The 22,466-nt window shown below is 53.6% G+C and overlaps 1 pseudogene; it reads left to right on the forward strand.

Moving 5' to 3' along the window:
* The first annotated feature begins 716 nt into the window (after window positions 1-716).
* LOC117435863 (rho family-interacting cell polarization regulator 1-like) overlaps window positions 717-22,466 on the forward strand; it is a 48,850-nt pseudogene continuing 27,100 nt past the window's right edge.

Consider the following 22,466-nt stretch of genomic DNA (forward strand, 5'->3'; position numbering starts at 1 on the left):
CCAGTGTGAAACAATTAACTCACATTTAGTGAGGCCACTAAATTCCACAGGCTAACAACATAAACATTGTTCTCTTTCTACAACCTAAGTTTAAAAAAGTATTTTAACTCTATATTTTACAGGCACTAGCTTTTCTTCTATCAAGCATGCAAACCCCCCCCCTTTTCTCTTTTTTTTTTTTTTTTTAACTTTACAGATTCTTCTACTTATACAACTCCGGTTTGCTCATCTTATGTCTTTATTGAGCTTTGGTTTTGTTACTATAAACTTCTATAGTTATATCCACATTACCACACCTATGATTTGCAAAAGCCAATACATTATCACAATGAACAAACCCCACACATTAAAGCACCCATCCTGGACATCAGCGAGTCCCAGATACTCCCCATCCCCAGGTCCTGTTTTTCTATCCTGCTTTTCTTACGCTTTTTGTACTAAGGTCATAAGGACCTAAAATTATGTCAACTATAACGGTTTATCTTCATGCACCTCAGTTATTTTCCATTGCTACTGTTACAAAGCCATCAAACTTAACGTTACTTAAAACTGATTCCACTTATTTACAAAGGTTTACATTCCATTTTGTGCCTCCTTGTCTCAGGAGGGAGGTGCTCCCGCTTATGCAACCGCCATTGGCGCTGGCTGTGCCGTGGTTTCCTGCCGAAATCACATGACTCCCGCGTTTCCATGGAGATAGCCGGGGTGGATGTTACCAAGAGCCTGCACGAATTTCCCGTTTGTTACCCGTCCATAGGGGTGGAACAAAGGGGATACACGGAGCCAGGCCCGCTTATGCCTTGCTACTTGTCCCCCGCCTCTCCTGGGACATGTGAGTGCCACCGACACCTCCGCACCCTGGGACACGCCGCCAGTCACGGGGTGGGGATCGGTGGGGAGCGGGGTTGGTGGCTTTTAGCAGGTTTACACCCTGGGTGGGAGTCCACTGCCGTCTGCCACCGACCTTGTCTGCCACCCGCCGCCAGTCCCGGGGTAGGCACCTGGAGCTGTGCCGGAGGTGCTCGGTGACGGCGTGAGGGTGGGGACGTGGCCGTGGAGGTGGCCGAGGGGCTCTGCTCCTCCGACCCATCACCTTGCGACTCTGAGGGCAGCTCCCCGCCCTGCGGCGGGGCCCGGACGCACCCGGATAAGGAACCGGGATGTCGGAGCGAGCACCCCCCACCCAGTGTCACCCGGTGTCCCGTTCCTGTCTGGGATGTGTTGCTTTGCTCATGGGTTTGGGATGGGGCCGCTTATTTGCAGAGGAGCTGGTGGTGTGAGCCGTGCCCTGCCCGCTTCATATCCCTCCGGAATGCTGGGCAGGGGGAAGCTGCCTGTGTCCATGAACAGCCATGACGCCAGGGACATCGGTCCCGGAGGAGAGGCTGCATCCATCTCTCCCCCATCGCCCCGGGGGTGTGACAGGACCCCGGGGTGGCGTTCTCCTGAGGGACCTGGGTGCTCCATGTCAACTGGCTGCTACTTCCTCCTCCTGGGTGACTGAGGGTTGGAATGCTCGGAGGAATTAAGATAGATCTCGCTTTGTTGCTGGCCTGATCCTCCCATCTCCCAGCCCTCCCCAGCCTGTCACTAAGTGTTTGGGAAGGCCTCACACCATTAACTCTTTCCCTGCTGCACCTCTGGCCACCAAGGCTTGAAAACGGCTTCAGAGGGTTTTACCTTTGCCAGATTTTCAGAGAAGACTACTGAGGCCACTGGGATGACCTGGCCTTCCTATAAACCCTGTTTTGGCCGAAGACCTAGCTACTGGCTGAGGAGCAGTCTTGCTGCATCCCTGGGCAGGGCTAGGGTGTCAGGCTATGAGGCTGTGCAAAATCAGGCACCCACAGGGCTTGCTGCTGATGGTATTGCTGGTTCTCGGTGGGTGGAAGTCCCCAATGCATCACCACAAGCCCCTGGAGCTGTGGTGGGAGCTGGTGTGGTGGTAGCTGAGCCCCCATAAGGACACAACATGATGGGGTTAAGCATGGGAATGCAGCAGCCATGGGCAGGGATAGGGGTGCTGGGATGGGCAGCAATGAGGTGGGTGTTGGGGTGCAACTGAGGGATAACTGTTAATCTGCAGCAGGGACGGTGATGGGGATGGTGGCATCTCTTCCCAAACCTTGTCTGAGGCTTCTGGCCAGCACTCCTGCTTTGCCCAGGGATCTGCAGCTTGGGTTGCTGTGGGGTGCCTCAGTTGGGCATCATCCAGTGCCTGCTGCTACCCCAAGAGGAGCTGAGCAGTGGCACAGGGACATTTCCCAGCGATGCCACCATGCTGGACTTCAGCCTGCACTGGTGGCTGTGGCTTGGTGGGCACTGGAGCTCCTGCCATGGCTCTAACTTAAAGGACAGGACCTGAGAGACCCATCACAGGCAGGGAGCTGGCATTTGGGGTCCCCAGAGAACTGCAGGCAGCCCAAGGCTAGGCTCAGCATGGGTTGAGGCCATTGCCAGGCTGGGATGAGCTCACTGCCTCGTGCTTGAGGTTATTTGTAGGGCTGCCATTTATATAATTTCTGCTGCTGTGTGGGGAAGCTGTGAGGGGAAGAGGGCTGGAGGCTGCCACAGCCCTGGTGCCCAGATGTGGGGTGCCTGGCCCCTTGGCAAGGGATGCTGCTGGTGGCCTTGGTGCCAGCCTGGCTGTGGTTGAGTGTGGCTTAGCACAAGGGCTGGTCCTTCTCCAGCCCTCAGGGCATCAACCCTGCAGATAAAACTCTGCACAGGATCTTTGGCATTGGGCTGCCAGGAGGTTTTGTAGCTGCTTTGCTGATTTCTGTAAAAACTAAAGTCAGCTCTGTGATAGGGGATGAACATCTGCAGCTCTACGACCTGGCTTTCCCAGACCAGGACTGGCTCTTACCTGGCCACATGTCGCTTGGTCCTTCACTGTGGTTCTCCTTCAAGCCACAGCGGTGACATGAGGAAGTAATTTTGTACAATGAGAGTGGTGAGGCACTGGGCCAGGTTGCCCAGAGGTGGTGGATGTACCATCCCTGGAGACATTCAAGGCCAGGCTGGATGTGGTTCTGAGTATCCTGATCTAGCTGAAGATGTCCCTGCTCACTGCAGGGAGCTTGGACTAGTTGACCTTTGAAGGTCCCTTCCAACCCAAACCATTCTGCAATTCTGTCTTTTTGACAGAATTGTCACCTCTTGGCCCCTTCTAGGTCTCTACCATGGCCAGGAGCTCTTTGGCACCTCACCAGGCTGGTGCTCATGTGCTGGCACTTGCCTCTTCAGCCTCTTTTGCCAGCAGTGACTCCTGCCCTCTGTGTGCCCACTGAAGCTTCCTGTGCCCTTCTATGCCTTATTCCCAGTTGTGGTGACATTCCCAGCCATGCAAGGGTATCTGTGTCATGCTTGTCCAGGAACAGCCTGAAATAGCTTCTTCATCACCTTGGTCTCTGGTGCTGGTGCCAGCAGGGCTTCTCCAGAGTCTGGGTGATGCTGGGTGGGCACAACCTTGGTCCTGGGGCCACCAGGGAGGTGCTGGGGAACCTCCTCAGGACTCAGTGCTGGCAGGATGTGGGGTCTCGGACACCAGTCCTGTACCTCACAGAGGGCAGGGAAATAGGAATGTTCTCCTGGGGTGTCTGGATTTTCCTTCTGCATGGCTGGAACATACATATCCAAGCATGGCTGCCCATGGAGGGTTTTGTTTGTATGTTCAGCTGTCATGGTTGGGATGCTTGGGGCAGCTCCCCAGGCCTGGTGACACCCCAGAAAGGGTGTGCTTGAGGTGTTATATCCACATCTCTGCCCCATGGGACAGGTGGAGGCAGTCACCAGAGGTGGGACCATCCAGAGAAGTCCCCTGAGCTGGGGGAGTGACCAGCACCCTGCACCCACTCACAGCCAGGCCATGGATAGAGATTCACTTAACTCAATTACTGCCCAGGCCTTGGCAGTGCTGCCAAGCACAGCAGCTTCCTCTGCCCTCCCTTGGCAGGGTGTCCCAGCCAAGCACCATGCAGGGTGCTGTGGGGTGCTTGCAGGAGATGTCTAATGCCACATACCCATGTCTTCCTTTGGTACCTTCTGCCACCTTTTGAATGCATGACCCCATCTCCTGCCTGCTCCTGCATCCCCATGGATGATGCCCAGGATGGTGCTGTGACATGCAGCTTGCCTGCACTGCCCACATTGGGGCTGCAGGCAGGGCTATGTAGAGGCAGAGTCCCTGCAAGCTGCCAACCCCTCTGGTAGGGAATCCTGGACATCCCTTCGTGGCACCAGGGAACGGCTCTGCCACAGCTCTGGCAGCTTTAGAGGGGCTTTCTCATAAATCCTTAATGAGAACAAATGAGCTGGCATGGGCCGTGTGCCAGGCACTGTGTGGCTGCCAGCATGGCAGAGGCTTTGCAAAAGCTGGGCAGTGCTGGGGGCGATGCTTTTCCTTGGTGAGAAGCAGCAAAGTGTGGAAAACCAGGTCATGACCCCCTGCCCATGGCAGCCGCTGGGTTGGGACTCTTTCCCTCAGTGGGGAGAGCCAGGGGGATGCATCCTGACCAGGCAAGGGAGATGTGGTCTTCATGCAAGTTCTTGAAGGCTGGGGTGGAGATGGGTCCCCCCACACCATGCATCGCAGCATGGTGGGCTGGTGGCTCCCCTCCATGCCCATGACACACAGGCCAGGTTGGACAGGGCTTGGAACAACCTGGTATAGTGGAAGGTGTCCTTGCCCATGGCAGGGGGTTGGAACTGGATGAGCTTTAAGGTCCCTTCCAACCCTAACCATTCTAGGATTCTATGATTCGATGGCATTGGCATGGAGGCTGCAGGCAGGTGGATGATAAGATGGTGCCGTTTGCCAGTCCTGGGATGTTTTTTCCTTGGATGCAGCTCACCAGCTCTTCCCCAGCTGCTCTCCCAACAAGGCTGGTGCTGTGCACCCATGTGGGCACCCACCCAGGCACCAGGGTGAGTGTGCCCTCTTTGGTGGTGACACTGCAAGCCCCACCTCACCGAGCCTGGCTGTGGCTGGCTTTGGAGCCACATGCCTGGGTGCCCATGGAAGGGGAGCAATTACACCCTACAAGGGACCCCCAGGTCCATCTCCTCCCCTGTGGTGTTGTGGGCCCATCCTGCACAGGGACCAGCAAGGAAGGGAACAGCTCTGGGCTGGGGGAGCAGCCCCACAGCTGGCTCACCCTCCAGGCAAGGGGTTAACTGTGTATGGGAGCACCCCATCTCTGTGAGCGTCCCCCAAGCCTCATGCCACAGTGCTTTTACTCCTGAATCTGGCCTGACCTTGCTCTAAAAGCAGCAGCAAACAGGAAAGGAGCCTGGAGGGAGGTGGCTCTTCCTTTTCCAGTGACATGGTAACTGCAGCTGGTCCCAGCCTGCATGGAGCTGGCTGCTCTGACCTCCTCCATCAGAGCTGGAGAGGGTGCCAGGCCTAGATACCCTAGGACTGGGACCTGTGCAAGGGCCTACAGCACTGGAGGAGGGTGACATCTGTGCCACAGAGTCCTCTGGTTGATTAGGGCATCCCTGTGCCCTAAACAGGGAGCTGTGGGGCTGGGAAGTGCTGCTGGAGGGCAGGTGGGTTTGCCACACTGCCCCGTGCAAGCTGGACCTCATGGGGAGTGGGACATCCTTGGTTCCTGTATGGGAATGTCACCCAGCATCTTTGGAGAGCACTGGCTGAAGCTAGCCCCTCAAGTCTTTGGAGACCCTGATGACACAAACTGGGTACTTCTGAGCAAGGAAACCCTTTTCCCAGAAGCTCCTGGGTGTTGCAGGGTGCTCACAGGCATGCCAGGAGGAAGCAATGCAATGGAAAACCCACAGCAAAGCCACAGCAGTCTTGCATCCCCCCCATCCTGGGGTCTGGCAGCAGCCCTGCTCTTCCTTCTGCTTTAAAGCAACCTGGAGCAGCCAATGCTGGTGGGGTGCCTTCTCTCCAAAGGGGACAGACATCCATTCTTCCATCCCTCCATGTCCTCCTCCATCCTCCCATCCCTGATTCTCTGCTGGAGCTGCTGCACTAGGCAGTGATGTCAGCCCTTGGGCAGGGGAAGTGTGGAAGGAGACAGCCTGGGGGGGGGGGGGGGGGCCTGCACACAGGCAGATAGATTCTTGGATGGATGTCATGAGAGCCACAGCCCAGGACGCTGATCCTGGCCCGAGGGTGACCTTCTGCCACAGCCCACAATGAATGGCAAACCCAAAGGTACAGAGCTCCCTGACAAAGTGCGGGTCATTTGAGGACCCCCAGTTGTGACATGGCTGGATTGGGGATGGCTTTTTAGTGTGACTGATTTCCCCAGGAGGAGAGCTTTCCCTGCCAGGGGCACCAGAGATGTGGGTACCCACCACCTGCAAGGGACACAGTTGTTACCACAGGGTCCAGCAGTGGGGTGTCTGTGGCAGGATAACACCTGCCGTTTCAGACCCAGGCTCTGCATCTCAAGGAAGGGGAGGGGCCATGGCTGCCCGAGCACCAACTCAGTTTTCACCCCCTTGTGCCTCCATGTCTTGTTTGAGGCTGTCCTAATGAAGACAAATTCCCAGCTCGATGTTGAGCATCCCCAGCATGGTGGCCTCAAGGAAGCTGGGCGGAACTGGGGGTGTTCTGCTCTGGAGCTGCTCTCATCCATGGAGACCAAGTTGCTTGGGTAGGATTTGTGGAGGGGAAGCTACTGGTACCCAGCAGAGCACCCTGGAGATGAGTAGGTAGGGGTGAAGGTGGCATGTGGGACCTTCACAAGGTTATAGCAACTCCAGGAGGATCCTTCCAGAGGGTCTCAGCACTTCTGAAAGGGGTCACAGCCCATTCAGGAGCAGAGTCTGGTGCCCCAAAGCCATAGGGATCCTGGCTGGGTGCTTGGTCTGTGCCTTTGGTGGTGGGGAACCCATTTCACTAGGACCATGGTGGTCCTGGGCTGGTTCTCAGGAGCCATCCTAGAAAACAGGTTGGACTTGAGCTCAGCTAGGCACTGGGGAACCCTCCAGCTCCAGCAGTGGCCACCTCCCTGGGTGCCAGCTTGGGGCTTGCATCCCACTCTGGCTGCGAGCTGGGATCCCATGGGGATGGATGGTGGGGTAGGAGGGGGGGAGCCAGCTGTGAATGTCTGCCTGTGCTGTTCCCTGCCCTTCAGGGATACTGCACAGGATAAATAAGCACTTCCTCCAATTATTCCCATTCGCAGCTTCTTCCCTTTCCTGCTGCCTTCCCGCTTGTCCCAAGGAGCCATTGGCCTCCCATGGCTGTGAGGGTGGATTCTGCTGCCATAGCCCCAGCACTCATCCAGCCCCCAAACTACCATCCCCTGCTCTGGTGAGGACTGCAACCTTATGGCTGCAAGTTTCTCTCTTTGAGTCACAAGAAGCCAGGATTCCCTTCACTGACTCATCCCATTCCCAAAAAATCCCAGTCCCCCTCCTCTCCCAGCTCTAGGAGGGTCCTTCCTGGAGAAGAGGCAGAGTGTGAGGAGGTCAGGGAAGAGGCAGCTCCCAGGCTCCCTGTGACCATGGCGTGTGTCCCCGGATGCTTGCAGCTTGTGTGCTGGGATGAGGAGTGGTGGGAAGGAAGAGCTGTTCCAGCATCAGGAGCTAGCCAAGTGCCATCCTGGGGCCGGAAGGGGCTGGCGGGGGGCTGGGGAATGAGCCTGTGTCAGGGCAGCAGGGACACAGCCGTGCAAACAGAGATGCAGTGGCTGGGCTGGAGCGAGCTGTACCATGGGACAAGTTCACAGGCTCCTGAGGTTGTCCCCACCATGTGGCCAAGGCTCACCCAAGGGTGCCAGGTTGTGCCATTGGTGTGGGGTGGTGGGACCCCCTGCTTGCCCCAGACACCGCAGGCAGGATGGACCAGCCCATGGACACTGTCTCATGTCCTCATTGGGGGACACCAGTACTACACTGTGCCTGGGGAGGTAGCCACAGGGCCACTAGCATGGGGACCACAGCCCAGCCCTGCCAGTCCCTCCTGGGGGAGCCACTTGGGTTGCTGCTGGCTGGTTGTGGGTGTTGCTCCCTGGGTTCAGGTGTGCTGGAGGGTGCTGGTTTGTCCACCCCATGCATTGTTGTCCTCCAGTGAGTGATATTACTGGAGATGCTAGTCCCAGGGCTGAGGGGCTGGGGATTTGCGGGGAGCCAATTTGGGGTGTCTCTGACCAGGGCAGTGTTGATAAACCTGCCAGAGCCACCTGAGGCTTGTGTCTGAGTGTCAAAACCAGAAACCAGCTGGGACTCACCCAGCTGGTCGGACAGCCCCCTCTGCCTCTTCAACCAGCATTCTTGGGATCCCCATAATCTCCAGAGCACCAGGAGTCAGAGAGAGGAGCAGAGGACAGGCTTAGAGAGCTCTGGGGTGGGCTTCAGCACCCTGTGCTGTGCCACCCATCCAGCTGCTCACGTCTGGCTGCTGCTCTGCCCTCTTGGCCAGTGCCTGTGGGCAGCATTGGCTGAGGACAGACAGGCGGACTCGCAGGATTACAGCACAGACGTGGCATGTGGTCCTGTGAGCAGGCTCATGGCACTGCTCCTTGTATCAGCCCAGTAGCCTCAGGGGCCTTGCGACCCAGCCTCTGAAGTGCCTGGGTGAGTGGCTGGGCATTTCTCTGACTCTGCTGGGGAGCTGTGCTTGGGCATTGGTCCCCTGCAGCCCCTCCAACATCCTTGTCCCCCTGTGATGCTCTCAGCATCCTTTTCCCCAATGTGGGAAACTGCCTGGGTGACCCTCTTTAGAGCCCTCTGTCCCCAGACAGTGATTTAGGCTGGAGAAGTATGTGCTGGCAGGGCTGTGCTCACCCTGTAGGAGCTTTGACCTGCCCCACTTGTGGAGAGCAGGGTTTTAGGGGTGGTGGGTGCTTTCCTTTCTATATGCATGGTTGGCTGTAATGCCCAGCTGGGGCAGCGAGCATCTGTGCCACAGGCCTTGCACGCTCAGTGGGGAGCATATTAAAGAGCCCTGCAGAGGGTAATCTGCCCAGGGCCTGCAGGTCAGCTGGGCTGTCACCGATTACAACTCCTCCTAATGAGTTTAATTGGGACAGTGTTGTCCTGGAAACTGGAGGGACTAGCACCAGGATAACACCAAGGTGGCAGGACCCACTGAGCAGCTCCGTGGTCCTGGGCTGGGACCTGAGTGCCAAGGGGGAACCAGATGGATCTGCTGTATCCCAGCTCTGCTGGGATGGAGGTTCTTGGTAGTGGCTGGCTTTGACTCTGGACACCCCTGGCTCATCTCGGGTGCTGTGAATGCCTGTCTCAGGCTGGCATGCAGGGAGGTGACAGCATGACTGCAGGACACTGAAGAGCACAGCACCAGAGCAGTGCACACCAGCAGCCAAGCAGGTCTGTGCTGGTTTGAGTTGGGCTTATTCCCATTGTGCCAGGGGAAGGAGTGGGGATGGCATTGGGATCCAGGGCAGTGCCTGTGTCCCTGTACCATCCCTGATGCTGCTGGGGTAAAGGTCTTGCTGCTGGTCACACTGGGGTTGGCTGTTGGGAAACTGTGTGTCTCTATGGCCCTGCCTGGCCTTCCCATGCAGGGTGTGTGACTGCTGGGCCCTATGTGGGATTGTCCCTGGCAGCTCCTGGCACCCCAGCCCGCAACTTGGCCCTAGGGGGTTGGCAGGGAAAGAGGGACTGAGTTGATGTCAGTGGTGGATGGGATGACATGGAGCATCCATCAGCCTCTGCCCTGCAGGCTGGGCTCCTCCATGTGCCTGCCTGGCACTGCTGGGGTGGCAGGGCCAGGAGGAGCCCCAACTCCCCTGCTCTTGCCTTGGGTTTTGGCCTGCAGAGATGCTCCCTGTGATCATAGGATCCCAGACTGGTTTGGGTTGGAAGAGACCTTAAAGCTCATCCAGTTCCAACCACCTGCCACAAGCAGGGACACCTTCCACTAGACCAGGTTGCTCCAAGCCCCGTCCAACCTGGCCCTGAACACTGCCAGGGCAGCCACAGCTTCTCTGGGCACCCTGTGCTGGTGCCTCACCACCCTCACAGGGAAGAGCTTCTTCCTAAGATCTCATGTCAGTCTCCCCTCTGTCAGTTTAAAGCCATTCCCCTTTGTCCTGTCCCTACAGGCCTTTGTCTAAAGCCCCATCTCCAGGTTTCTTGTAGCCCCTTTAGACACTGGAAGCTTCTCTAAGGTCTCCCCAGAGCCTTCTCTTCTCCAGGCTGAACCAGCCCATCTCTCTCAGGCTGGCTCCAGAGCAGAGCTGCTCCAGCCCTCTCAGCCTCTTCATGGCCTCCTCTGGATTCACTCCAACAGCTCCATGTTGTGTTGTTGCCCCCAGAGTTGGATACAGGACTGCAGTGGGGAAGAATCCCCTCCCTTGCCCTGATGTGGTGGCAGCCAGGTCCAGGTCCCATGACTCAGAAATCTGCTCAGTCCTGGCCATAGCAGGAACACACAGGTACCAGCAGTAACTGCAGGGCTCCTGGTTGGGTCTCTGGCAGCACCAGGAGCAGAAGGCAAGGCTGCAGCAGCCATGGGGCTGGACACATGCTGCCTGCATGGCCTTTACAGGGTCTGGCAGGGAATGGCTTGGCCTTTATTCCTGACACAGAGCTCCTGGCAAGGCCAGGGACTTTCCAAAGTGCTTTGTTGTCCATTGGCTTCCCTCATGGTTGCTGGAATGAGTGGAAGCAAGCATAGAGACAGCAAAGGGATGGGCAGCAGGATCCGGCCCCCTGCCCTTTCTGCCCCTGCCATGGGTGGCACGGGTGACAGCAGGACATGGGACAAGGTGTTCAGCAGGAGGTGGTTTGGCTGGGGCACAGCAGAGGGTTTGTCATGGTTATGTCTAGGAAGGGCCATGGTAAGCACTGGGCATTAGCCCCTACCTGTGGCTCCCAGGGGGCCAAGCTGGGACACAGAATCATAGAATGGTTTGGGTTGGAAAGGACCTTAAGTTCATCTAGTTCCAACCCCCCTGCCACAGGCAGAGACACTTCACACTAGACCATTATCGCCTAAGGCCCTGTCTGTCTGTCACTGCTGAGTGCTCATGGTGTCCAGAGCCCTGCTTCACTCAGGGCAGGGCACCTATAGCACCACTTGGGGACAGCAAGGTCCTGCTGGTACCACCAGGAGTGTCCTTGGGCTGAGCAGGAGGGAAGGCTCACAGCCCTTGGGTGCTGTAGCCACCCTGATCCATGGGTGCTGTTCTTGGTCCCTGCCTGTGTGCCTTTCCTCACCCTGCTGCTGGTGACACCTCTCTCTTGTGACCCCAGGGAGACCCTCCAGGTCATGTTCAAGAATGTCGCTGTCTGTGTGCCTGCAGTGCCAAGTCCTCGTCACCACGATCAGTAGGAACCAGTCCTTCACCAGAGTGAACTCAACAGCCAATCAGCCCTTCATGTAGGAGATGGGTGTTCACATGCTGTCTGCCATGAGGGACAGGGATGGGGAAAGGCTTGGGCAGGGACAGGTAGTAGGACCTTTTGTGCATCCCGAGGCACCTTCTCAACCCACTGTCACGGCATCTCCCTCCGTGACCTTTGTGGTTGTCCTGGGTTCAGCAGTAGCAGTCATTTTTTCTCCTTCTTGGTAGCTGGTGCAGTGCTGTGTTTTGATTTTTGGGCTGGGAACAGTGCTGATAGCATGTATGTTTTTAGTCACTGCTCAAATGTTTACTCTGGCCAAGGACTTTCTGAGTCTCATGCTCTGCCAGGGAGGAGGGGAGGCCGAAAGGAAGAAGAGACAGGACACCTGACCCAGGCTAGCCAAAGAAGTATTCCATACCATAGCATGTCACACCCAGGATGTAACCAAGAGTTACCCGGAAGGGTTAGTGCTCAGGGGGGTTGGTGGAGGTATCAGTTAGTGCTCGATCGGGCAGGGTGGGGTGAGTTATGGGTCGACGGCTGGTGAGGTGTTGTATTCTCTTCACTTGTTATTTCTTTTATTATTATTATTATTATTATTATTATTGGTAGTAACAGTAGTGATTTGTGTTATACCTTAGTTATTAAACTATTCTTATCTCAACCCGTGCTAGCTACATTCTTTGGATTCTCCTTCCCAGCTCTCCGGGAGTTGGGGGAGCAAGGGGGGGGAGTGAGTCAATGAGCTCTGTGTGGCTTGTTTTAAATCACGACAGTTCTTTTGGTGCCCAACATGGGGCCCGAGGTGTTGAGATAACAACAGATCTCACCGGATTTATAGTCACTCGTCACAATGCTGATTTATTGGCTCTCTGTTGTGGTTTAAAACCAATCTGCACAGCTTGTGCACTCACTCCCCCCTTGCTCTCCCGAATCCCGGAGAGTTAGGAAGGAGAATCCAAAGAATGTAGCCCCCATGGGTTGAGATAAGAACAGTTTAATAACTAAGGTATAACACAAATCACTACTGCTACTACTACTACAAACAATAATGATAAAGCAAATAACAAGTGAAGAGAATACAACATCTCACCAGCCACCGACCCATAACTCACCCCACCCTGCTCGACCAAGCACCGACTGCTACCTCCTCCATCCCCCCAGAGTTCTAGCCCTTCCGGGTAACTCCCTCTTACATCCTGGCTATGACGTGCTATGGTATGGAATACTTTCTTGGCTAGCCTAGGTCAGGTGTCCTGTCTCTCCTTCCTCCCGGCTTCCCCTCCTCCCTGGCAGAGCATGAGACTCAGAAAAGGCCTTGGACAAACCAAACATTTGAGCAGTAACTCAAAACATACTTGCTATCAGCAACCATTCCCAGCCCAAAAGTCAAAACACAGTACTGCGCCAGCTACCAAGAAGGAGAACAAATGACTGCTACTGCTGAACCCAGGACACTCTCAAAGTTGTTTCTCTTGATTTCAGTTTCAGAATGTTGTAACTTACTTAGGGCCTGTGTTTGCTGTGTTAGTGTTTATCAAGTATTTGGCTTGGGCTAAGGTTCTTGTTTCACTGTACTTTATGGCAATGACTTGTAATATGGGGGGGGCTCCGGCAGCAGGGCTGGATGGACATGGCCTTGTACCATGCCACCCCGCTGCTCTTCACTGTCCTTGCCCTTGTCCTCGCCTCTGTCTTTGTGAGTCTGCGGGGAGCCGAGGAGGAGCAGCCCCGGGAGCCGGCAGTGGCCGAAGCGGCCCAGGAGAGCGGCCCCGGGGACCAAGCGATGGTAGCAGAGCAGCGGGAGGAGGCGGTGGAAGAGCCGAGCCCAGCCCCGCGATGGCCGAGAGCATCCCCCGGAAGTCACCCGCCAAGCCCCAGCAGGATGCAAGAGACCACGCAGCATTTCCCAGCAAGGCAGAGGAGGAAGATTTGGACTCGGGAGAGGAGAAGCTGGTGGTGAGAGAGCTGGCAAGCACGGCAGCTACATCAGCCCCAGTGACAAGTACAGCAGCATCATTTAAGAGCTCTGAAGGTTTTGAATGGCTTTTGGGTACCCTTGGGACCTGCCAGCTGATTGTGATGGGGAACAGCATGTTGGCACACACACAGAGTGTGTTCTACCCACGACCATTTTGTCTGATCTCAAAAGTTAAGCAGAGTCAGGTTTGGGTGTTGTCTAGGGTTAGACAATGATATAGGAGCACCAGGAGACTTTCCCCAAAGCTGGACGGTCATGAGTGGCAGGGCATGTGGGACACTATGGGTGAGTGTCTGGTCCACTGGACCCCTCCAGTGATTTGGAAGCATCAGAGATGGAAGGCAGCTGTATGGAGTCCCCAGCAACAAGCTGTAGGACTGCTGAAGGGGACGGTGAATTGTTTTGAGCCTGGTGGGCCCATGACACTTCAGGCCATCAGAGCAGAGATGCAACATACAGATGGACTCATGATCGAGGTGTGGACTTAACAATGGACACTATTGCCCAGGTGTTTCACAAGTGTGAACACTGCACACAGCCTCTAATGCTCTGAAAGACTGTTACAAGAGATGGAGCCTGACATCATGGATCAGATGGGCTCAGCAGCTTTATAGGGACTGGTCCATTGTGGGAATTCTTAAAGAGCCAAGGCCACGTAGTGAGCGATCCCGATACCCTGAGCCTTGTTACTGTAAAGTAAGAAGATTCTTGGCAGGCATAAGCAAGGTCAATTGTCTTGTTAGGCCTCTGTAATTTTCCACTGAAAACATGCAGAGGATGATCTCTGCCAAGGTTGTAGTTTCCCACTGTATTTTTAGAGTAAGGTATTTAATCGCAATTATAACAAGTTATAAACATTAGCTCTGTAAATGATAGTAACCTGTAGGCTAACCAATTAGAGCTCAGTATCCAAGGCTGTTACATAAGAAACCTAAGGGTGTAAAGGTATAAAAGGAGCACTGTATCTAATAAACTTTGTCAATCGCTTGATCACATTGATTGTCTCTGCGTTGTCCGGGACTCCTGCGTCGACAAGTGGCACCCAAATAGGGACCCTCAGATCGGTAACCTTCACAGAGGGTTTGAAGTCCGATCAGGAACAAGGGGATAGGAGCCGGCCGAAATTGGCGCTGCCCCGGCGCTGCGGAAGTCAGCTAGCTGCAAAGTTGGGATCTCGCCCTGATCAGGTGAGCGGCCGGGTAGGAGATGGGGCCCTCGCTATCCAAAGACGAACAGGCAGTAATGGAGCTCCTCCCACATTTTCTCTTTAAGAGAGGACTAGAATATGATACTGCCGCCTTACAAAGCCTGTTAAAATGGTCACGAGACTGTGGTCTTCTGCTCACTGTGCAGGCAGCGTTTGAAGTTTCTGAATGGGAACATATAGGACAGATGCTGTGGGACAAGATCAGTAATGGGAATGTACTCGGAGGTAGAAGCCTCAGAACGGAGCCTATGCTAAAAAGATTGTTGCTCTGGAGTAAGGAGTTAATTGTGGGAGTCGGCGAAGCTTTTAATCTCGAGACTTGGGAGAAAATTGCTAAGGTAGAAGCCTCTGATTTATGGATGTTTGCAGTCCTTCTTAAGGTAAAGGGAGCAACCTTTAAAGAGACAGACTTAAAGTTAATGTTGAAATGGTTGATGACCCGTCACACAGAGATTGATGAGTCTACCGGACTTGAGATCTCTTTGTGGAATGGGGCAGGAGTTAAACTGTGGAATGCAGCCACGGAAGGCAATGACGCTATGAAAGGTTTGTTACTCATTTGGAGAACTGTTTTAGAGACGTTAAAGTCAAAAAATGAGATCATGGAGACCAGCGTGCCCCCCCCCCCCTCCCCCCCGAACCTCCACCGGTTGTCGCCATGGCTGTGAAGACTGAGGACGAGGATGAAGACGATCCTTTTGACTCAGACCCTATTGACCCCGACAAGGAGTCTGTGCACATTCATCAGTCTGCTGTTGCTGCTCCTGAGATTCTGACTCCTGATAATGCCGATGCTGACCTGGATGGTGCTTTTGACCTGGAGCCTATTCATCCGGAAAAGAAGCCTGATTTATATCCCCCAGATCCTCGTCGTAAATGGGCAGCTGTAAAGGGAGAAGCGAGACGGGTGGGGGATGCAGATGTATTGCGTAGTTTCCCATGGTGTGTATGCTTCCCACCCGAGATGGGAAGGTCTCTCGCATGCTCTTATCAGGGGTGTCGGGCAGACTGTAGTAGACCGTGGAGTTGGGACCCCATATACAACTCCTTTGATACAGTCTGTCTGTGATACTCATGTACTAGAAGTTGGTAAATATAAGTATGTCCATGTTTCTATCAACCCTTGGAAACCTTTACAGATATTGCTGGCAACTTCTTCTGACATAGGCTGGCCACCTGTTTCGGAATGAGTGCATTTTGGTCAGTATAAAAGCCCAAGCCTCATGTGATGTGAGGGAGGCAGAGCCTCTGCAGGGATGCCCGCTAAGGTTGAGCCTGCCACCTTGCACTGCAATGATGCTTCTCGGAGCTGGTTTCCTGATAGTCTTCACAAGGTCCTTGTGCCATGTTCTGTATGTGGGACTGTGTAGAGAGAGTAATGATTGTCTGGATTTTGTGTTTCAAATACTGTAGTTGCGTGGAGTGTGCTTGTGGGATCCCAAGCGTGTGTGTGTGTGTGTGTGTGATGAGGGCAGACAGTGTTCTGTATATTTTTTGTTGTCAGGTTCATGTAAAAGTTTTTAACAGGTAGCAGTTTAACATTTTGGGCAAGAAAGGGTTAATGCAAAAGTGTGCTAGATACTTGTTGCTGCTGCTAAGCAGGTAGGCAGCTGTAGCTACTGCCGAGCATGTTGTAGCCACTTAAAGCAGGGTGAGCGACTTCTTGGTACCCATGTTCAGATGAAGCTGCCCTCCAATTCGGCTCCCAGTGCCCCCCCCGGTGGAATGGCCTGGATGGACACTGGAGCTGAGGAGTGTGAAAAAGAAAAGTATTGGGGCAGTTTGTAACCTGGGGGTAAATCCAATCACCCTAGCAGTTAATTTCTGCAGCTGTTTCACATTCCATTTGCATCAGAATGCTTCTGCTTTAAGGAATCACGAGTTGGATTAAAGATATTATCAAAGGTGTTTTAATGTTACTAACATTTTTAATCTTACTTTTAATGATTATTCCTTGTATCTTACAATGTATACAACGTCTTATAGAAAAAGCTGTAAAGGGTATCTGGATCACTCAAAAACAAGAAGGGGGATTTGTGGGAATTCTTAAAGAGCCAAGGCCACGTAGTGAGTGATCCCGATACCCTGAGCCTTGTTACTGTAAAGTAAGAAGATTCTTGGCAGGCATAAGCAAGGTCAATTGTCTTGTTAGGCCTCTGTAATTTTCCACTGAAAATGTGCAGAGAATGATCTCTGCCAAGGTTGTAGTTTCCCACTGTATTTTTAGAGTAAGGTATTTAATCGCAATTATAACAAGTTGTAAACATTAGCTCTGTAAGCGATAGTAACCTGTAGACTAACCAATTAGAGCTCAGTATCCAAGGCTGTTACATAAGAAACCTAAGGGTGTAAAGGTATAAAAGGAGCACTGTATCTAATAAACTTTGTCAATCGCTTGATCACATTGATCGTCTCTGCGTTGTCCGGGACTCCTGTGTCAACAGTCCATGCACTAAGAGTGTACTGAGGTAAGAGCGATGGTATATTGAAAATGTGGTATCTGAGCATGACGTGAATGGTGTGGAATAAGGGGTGGATACTGTCCTGGGTTCAGCAGTAGCAGACCGTTTTTCTTATTCTTGATAGGTGGTGCAGTGCTGTGTTTTGACTTCTGGGTTGGGAATGGTGGTGATAGCACTGATGTTTTTAGTTACTGCTCAAATGTTTACTCTGGCCAAGGATTTTCTGAGCCTCATGCTCTGCCAGGGAGGAGGGGAGGCCAGGAGGAGGGGAGACAGGACACCTGACCCAGGCTAGCCAAAGAGGTATTCCATACCACAGCACGTCATGCCCAGGATGTAACGGAGAGTGATCCAGAAGGGCTAGTGCTCTCTGGGGGATTGGAGGAGGTATCGGTTGGTGCTCTGTCAGGCAGGGTGGGGTGAGTTATCGGTCAGCAGGTGGTGAGGTGTTGTATTCTCTTCACTTGTTATTTCCTTTATCATTATTATTACTATTGGTGGTAGCAGTAGTGATTTGTGTTATACCTTAGTTATTAAACTGTTCTTATCTCAACCCATGGAAGCTACATTCTTTGGATTCTCCTCCCCAGCTCTCCGGGAGTTGCAGGAGAAAGGGGGGGGTTGGGGGGGGGGGGGTGGGAGTGAGTGAACGAGCTGAGTGGGTGGGTTTAAACCACAACAGTGGTACCCAGGGGTGTTGCATGGTGGGGTCTGCAGGGAGCATTGAGGCCAAATGGGAGACAGAGCCCATCACCCCAACCCTCCACTATGCTGTGTCTCAGGCTGGGTGAGAACCCTGAAGTTCATGCCACCAGAGCATGGAGGGGCAGGTGTAGCTCACCACCAGCTCTTAAGAGCTTCCCTGTGACCATCTCATCACTTTTAATGATGTGATGTAGGAGCTGGGGTGGCTTTGAAGCATTGTGTCCTGATGGCCCTGACATCCTGCAGCAGCTGGGTTGAGGTTTGAGTGCTGGTGGGAATCAGGGGTTCCTCCAGGTCACTTCAAACCTGTTGCTGAAAGATTATTGGCTGCCTGTCAGCTGCGTTGTGAAGAGCAGCCAGTCCATGCTTATCCTTTCTGGACACTGGTGATGTTACAATCCCATCATCCCCTTCCTCTTCCTCTCTGCTGAACCTCATGTCAGTGAGAACCACCCCACATGCTGCTCATCCCCACCACTCTCCTCTGCACCATCCCTAGCTCCTGGCTACCCTCTCACAAGTGGTTCTCAGGACATGGGTGTTCTATGGCTTTGGGTTGTGGGACTACAGCATTTTAATGCTTTTAATCCCTTCTAGCACCCCGCCAGCCTCTTCACCTCCCAGTGCACCCAGTGGTTGATGTCCTGGGTTCAGCAGTAGCAGTCATTTTTCTCCTTAGTAGCTGGTGCAGTGCTGTGGTTTTGACTTCTGGGCTGGGAACAGTGCTGATAACACCGATGTTTTTAATTTTTGCTAAGTAATGTTTACTCTGACCAAGGACTTTGTGATTCTCATGCTCTGCCAGGGAGGAGGGGAAGTTGGGAGGAATCAGAGACAGGACACCTGACCCAAACTAGCCAAAGAGGTATTCCATACCATAGCACGTCATGCCCAATATATAAACTGGGGGCAGTTACCCAGAAGGGCCATGTGGCTGCTTGGGTCGTGCTGGGTATTGGTTGACTAGTGCTGAGTGGTTGTATTCTCTTCCCTTGTTATTTCCCTTATTATTATTGGTTGTAGCATTAGTGGTTTTGTGTTATACCTTAGTTACTGGACTGTTCTTATCTCAACCCATGGGAGTTACATTCTTTCAATTCTCCTCCCCATCCCTCCAGGAGCGGGGGGAGGAAGGGGGGGAGTGAGTGAGCAGCTGTGTGGTTCTGGGTTGCCGGCTGGACTTAAACCACGACACTGGGGAAAGCAGTGCCATGCTACTTTGCCAGGCTATGGGCACCTTCACTGGATAGGCATAAGCTCAAGTAGAGCCTCTCCATGCATGGGAGCAGACCTCCAGCCCTGCTTGACTCTTGTCCCCAAGTCCTGTCCAGCCTCAGGGCTATGTGACACTTTTCAGACCACCAGCACATCACTGGATCTGGGGCTGCCAGAGGGGCCTGCTTGGGGGCAGAGAAGTGGGATGACTTTTGAATGCCCACAGCCAAGTGGCTAGTGGTCAGATGCTTGTGGGCGATGCCTCCAGAGGCCCTGGAAGGTGGGAATGAGGATGGACAGTGGAGATTAAGGGCTTACCCATCACTCTAGCTTGGGAAGAAGCCAAGACATTCATTTCCCCCCACCAATGATTTGAGGAAGTCTTTTGGCTGCTCCTGCAAAGAGTAGAACAGGATGGGAGGTCTGGCCCACGGATCGGGGGCCAAAGATCCCATGATGTCTCCTGGGTGTCAATGCACTGGGAGAAGGAAGGGAAGAGCCAGTCGGAGCAGGGTGTTGCTCGCTGGGCTGGGAGCAACTCCATTGCACAAGGCAGGAAGGGTGGTGTTCGGGGCCCAGTGCTGGGTCAGCATCCTTCAGTGGGTAGCTCCACACCACGGATTTGGTGACATCTGCAAAGCTGTCGCATAAGTGAAGATGTCCCTGGTCCATGTTGTAACAGCGTGACAGGGCTGCCTGTCCACAGGATGCTCTCATGCTGCCACCTACTGGGATCCCTGACTGCCCCTGGCAGCATATGGTGGCAGGCCAGCAAGCTGATGGTGGCATGTGTCACCGTGCCACAGTGCCCACACCACAGGGAGCATCTCCATGGCCCTGGCAACCTGGGGTGCTGGGGGTGGAGCAGAGCATAGAATCATAGAATAGTTAGGGTTGGAAAGGACCTTAAGATCATCTAGTTCCAACCCCCCTGCCATGGGCAGGGACACCTCACACTAAACCATATCACCCAAGGCTTCATCCAACCTGGTCTTGAACACTGCCAGGGATGGAGCATTCACTACCTCCCTGGGCAACCCATTCCAGTACCTCACCACCCTAACAGTAAAGAATTTCTTCCTTATATCCAGTCTAAACCTCTGCTGTTTAAGTTTTAACCCATTACCCTTTGTCCTATCAATATAGTCCCTAATGAATAGTCCCTCACCAGCCTCCCTGTAGGCCCCCTTCAGATACTGGAAGGCTGCTATGAGGTCTCCACACTGCCTTCTCTTCTCCAGACTGAACAGCCCCAACTTTCTCAGCCTGTCTTCATATGGGAGGTCCTCCAGTCCCCTGATCATCCCCGTGGCCTCCTCTGGACTTGTTCTAACAGTACCATGTCCTTTTTATGTTGAGGACAGCAGAACTGCACACAATACTCCAAGTGAGGTCTCACGAGAGCAGAGTAGAGGGGCAGGATCACCTCCTTCGACCTGCTGGTCATGCTTCTTTTGATGCAGCCCAGGATACAGTTGGCTTTCTGGGCTGCAAGTGCACACTGCTGGCTCATGTTCATTTTCTCATTGACCAACACCCCCAAGTCCTTCTCTGCAGGACTACCATGAATTTCCTTTTTGCCCAACCTGTAGCTGTGCCTGGGATTGCTCCAACCCAGGTGTAGGACCTTGCACTTGGCATGGTTAAACTTCATGTGGTTGGCATCAGCCCACCTCACAAGCGTGTCAAGGTCCCTCTGAATGGTATTCCTTCCCTCAAGCGTATCAACAGAACCACACAGCTTGGTGTCATCGGCAAACTTGCTGAGGGCACACTCAATTCCATTGTCCATGTCAGCAACAAAAACATTAAACAAGACCGGTCCCAACACCGATCCCTGAGGGACACCACTCATTACTGATCTCCAGCCGGACATTGAACCGTTGACCACAAGTCTTTGAGTGCGACCATCCAGCCAGTTCTTTATCCACCGAGTGGTCCACCTATCAAATTGATGACACTCCAATTTAGAGACAAGGATGTCATATGGGACAGTATCGAACGCTTTGCACAAGTCCAGGTAGATGATGTCAACTGCTCCACCCCTGTCCATCACTTTTGTAGCCCTGCCATAGAAGGCTTCCAAATTGGTCAGGCAGGATTTCCCCCTAGTGAAGCCATGCTGGCTGTCACCAAGCACCTTGTTTTTCATGTGCCCTAGAATGCCTTCCAAGAGAACCTGCTCCCAGACTTTGCCAGGCACAGAGGTGAGACTGACTGGTCTGTAATTCCCTGGGTCATCCATTTTCCCCTTCTTGAAAATGGGGGTTATATTTCCCTTTTTCCAGTCATCAGGAACTTCACCTGTCTGCCATGATTTTTCAAATATGATGGCCAGTGGCTTTGCAACTTAATTCACCAGCCCCTTCAGGACCCATGGATGGATTTCATCAGGTCCCATGAACTTGTGTACATTCAGGTTCTTAAGATGGTCTCGAAGAAGATCCTCTCGTACAGTGGGCCCAAGGTCTAGGTTTTCAGAGTTCCTGCATCCGCCTTCCAAGACTTGGGTGGTGCTCTCAAAGCCTTTGCCAGTGAAGACCGAGGCAAAGAAGCCATTCAGAACCTCAGCCTTCTCCAAGTCCTGTGTAGCCAGTTCTCCCAAAAGCTTCCGGAGGCGGCCTACATTGTCCTTAGTCTGTTTTTTAGCCGCTACATACCTATAAAATCCCTTCCTGTTATCTTTAACATCCCTTGCCAAGTTTAGCTCCAATTGGGCCTTAGCTTTCCTAACTTGGTCCCTAACTACCCGGACAACATCCCTGTATTCATCCCAGGCCACCTGTCCTTGTTTCCACCTTTTATAAGCCTCTTTTTTCCTGTGATTGGTGGCCAGGGCTGGAGATGTCCCCATGGGCACTCCAGGAACACAACTTGGCTCTAGCTGCTGCCAGCTCCTTTTGGCTTTCTCCCTCCAACCTAGGACCTCCAGACCTCTGCAGAGGCTACCCCAAGCCTCTTGGACCCTGCTGGGACAGGGTGACCTTCCCACTCTTCACCACTGCCAGCTTTGGGGGTTTCTCCTTGTCCTTCCATGGCTTTGGGCAGCCAAATGCACTGGAGGGGTTGCAGGCATGTGGTGCAGTCAGCAGTGCCCAACCTCACAGCCCCATCTCTCTCAGTCCTGCTGGTTAGACTGGGAGTCCTGGGAGAGGCAGGTAGGTCTGAGCAGACCTGGCCTCCATCTCAGAGTTCCTTCTTGTCTCGAGACAGGGTACCCAGTAGGCTGGGGCACCCAGGAGGATCCCAGTGCCGTGTGTTCTCCCCAGCCACCCCAGTTTGCCTGACTCTCTCCCCAGGAACTTCTCACCCTTTACCCCCACCATCTCCCACAAGACTTATTCCAGGGTCAGTAGGATGTTCTCAATGTCCCACAAATCCCCACCACCCAAGGTGCCTCAGCCCAACCACCTGGATGAGGTTTATGAAGCTCTGAAGAAGGGCCTGATGTAAGTGTTGGGGCTCCCCATGGCTGGGTGGTGGTTAGAGGCAGGGAGCCCCTGAGGGGCAAGGGGACAGTTTGCCATGTGGGTTGGGGTTGGCAGCTCTCTACTCTCATCAGGCAGGGACATGTCAGGTCTTCTGGATGCAGTGCCTTGGGGCC

Source organism: Melopsittacus undulatus, chromosome W, assembly GCF_012275295.1.
Source record: "Melopsittacus undulatus isolate bMelUnd1 chromosome W, bMelUnd1.mat.Z, whole genome shotgun sequence".
NCBI lineage: Eukaryota > Metazoa > Chordata > Aves > Psittaciformes > Psittaculidae > Melopsittacus > Melopsittacus undulatus.